Below are 2684 nucleotides of genomic sequence, written 5' to 3'. Positions count from 1 at the left end.
TAGGTTGCTTGTAAACCGCCAGGTCAGGGCGGGTCGCTAGTAACTCGCCAAGTGTCAGCGGGGTCTTCAGATAAACCGCCAAGTTCGGCCGGGTTAACTTCTGGCCGGTTTACACCGCGGGGTATATCCCCGACATTAGCCCCCAAGTTTAGCTTGGATTTATTCATGGTAAACTTATACTGCAAAATAAACACAAGAACAAATTTGACAGGTTATGCTCCGGGTTAAGAATTTTTGTAAACTGGTACCTGATCATCCTTAAGTCCTTGTTATTTCCTCCTTCAGAGAAATCTGGGTCAAACAAGTTGCTGCTCAAGTTGCTGCTCAAGTGAAGAAACCCAAGTCTGGACCTAAGCCTGAGACTAAGTGCTTCTACTGCAAAGGGACTGGTCACTAGAAGCGGAACTACCCCAAGTACTTGGTGGTTAAGAAGGATGGCAAAGTGAACAAATCTATATTTGATATACATGTTATTGATGTGTACTTTACTAGTGTTTATAGCAACCCTTCGATATTTGATATTGGTTCAGTTGCTAAGAGTAGTAACTCGAAATGGGAGTTGCAAAATAAACAGAGACTAGTTAAGGGTGAAGTGATGATGTGTGTTGGAAGTGGTTCCAAGATTGATATGATCATCATCGCACACTCCCTATACTTTCGGGATTAGTGTTGAACCTAAATAAATGTTATTTGGTGTTTGCGTTGAGCATAAATATGATTGGATCATGTTTATTGCAATACGGTTATTCATGTAAGTTAGAGAATCATTATTGTTCTATTTACATGAATAAAACCTTCTATGGTCATACACCCAATGAAAATGGTTTGTTGGATCTCGATCGTGGTGATACACATTTTCATAATATTGAAGCCAAAAGATGCAAAGTTAATAATGATAGTGCAACTTATTTGTGGCACTACCGTTTAGGTCATATTGGTGTAAAGCGCATGAAGAAAATCCATGCTGATGGGCTTTTGGAATCACTTGATTATGAATCAGTTGATGCTTGCGAACCATGCCTCATGGGCAAGATGACTAAGACCCCATTCTCCGGAACAATGGAGCGAGCAACAGATTTATTGGAAATCATACATACTGATGTATGTGGTCCGATGAATATTGAGGCTTGCGACAGGTATCATTATTTTCTGATCTTCACAGATGATTTGAGCAGATATGAGTATATCTACTTTGTTGGAAATATGCCCTAGAGGCAATAATAAATTGGTTATTATTATATTTCCTTGTTCATGATAATCGTTTATTATCCATGCTAGAATTGTATTGATAGGAAACTCAGATACATGTGTGGATACATAGACAACACCATGTCCCTAGTAAGCCTCTAGTTGACTAGCTCGTTGATCAATAGATGGTTATGGTTTCTTGACCATGGACATTGGATGTCGTTGATAACGGGATCACATCACTAGGAGAATGATGTGATGGACAAGACCCAATCCTAAGCCTAGCACAAAGATCGTGCAGTTCATATGCTAAAGTTTATCTAATGTCAAGTATCATTTCCTTAGACCATGAGATTGTGCAACTCCCGGATACCGTAGGAGTGCTTTGGGTGTGCCAAACGTCACAACGTAACTGGGTGGCTATAAAGGTACACAACAGGTATCTCCAAAAGTGTTTGTTGGGTTGGCACGAATCGAGACTGGGATTTGTCACTCCGTGTAAACGGAGAGGTATCTCTGGGCCCACTCGGTAGGACATCACCATAATGTGCACAATGTGACCAAAGAGTTGATCATGGGATGATGTGTTACGGAACGAGTAAAGAGACTTGCCGGTAACGAGATTGAACAAGGTATCGGGATACCGACGATCGAATCTCGGGCAAGTATCGTACCACTAGACAAAGGGAATTGTATACGGGATTGATCGAATCCTCGACATCGTGGTTCATCCGATGAGATCATCGTGGAACATGTGGGAGCCAACATGGGTATCCAGATCCCGTTGTTGGTTATTAACCGGAGAACGTCTCGGTCATATCTGCATGGTTCCCGAACCCGTAGGGTCTACACACTTAAGGTTCGATGACGCTAGGGTTATAAGGAATAGATATATGTGGTTACCGAATGTTGTTCGGAGTCCTGGATGTCACGAGGAGTTCCGGAATGGTCCGGAGGTAAAGATTTATATATGGGAAGTCCTGTTTTGGTCACCGGAAAGGTTTCGGGTTTTATCGGTAACGTACCGGGACCACCGGGAGGGTCCCGGAAGTCCACCAAGTGGGGCCACAAGCCCCGGAGGGCTGCATGGGCCAAGTGTGGGAGGGGACCAGCCCCAGGTGGGCTGGTGCGCCCCCCCCACAAGGGCCCAAGGCGCCTAAGGGGAGGAGGGGGGCAAACCCTAGGGGCAGATGGGCCTTAGGGCCCATGCCTGGTGCGCCTCCCTCTCCCCCTCCCCTGGCCGCCCCACCAGATGGGATCTGGGCTGGCCGCCGCCCCTAGGGTGGAACCCTAGGTGGGGGCGCAGCCCCCTCCCTCTCCCCTATATATAGTTGAGGTCTTTGGGCTGCCAACACATGAGTTTCTGACCTCTCCCTGGCGCAGCCCTACCTCTCTTTCTCCTCATATCTCGCGGTGCTTGGCGAAGCCCTGCTGGATCACCATGCTCCTCCACCACCACCACGCCGTTGTGCTGCTGCTGGATGGAGACTTCCTCA

The sequence above is a fragment of the Triticum aestivum genome, chromosome 3A (genome assembly GCF_018294505.1).
Source record: "Triticum aestivum cultivar Chinese Spring chromosome 3A, IWGSC CS RefSeq v2.1, whole genome shotgun sequence".
Classification (NCBI taxonomy): Eukaryota; Viridiplantae; Streptophyta; class Magnoliopsida; order Poales; family Poaceae; genus Triticum; species Triticum aestivum.
Note: the sequence above shows the minus strand (reverse complement) of the source record.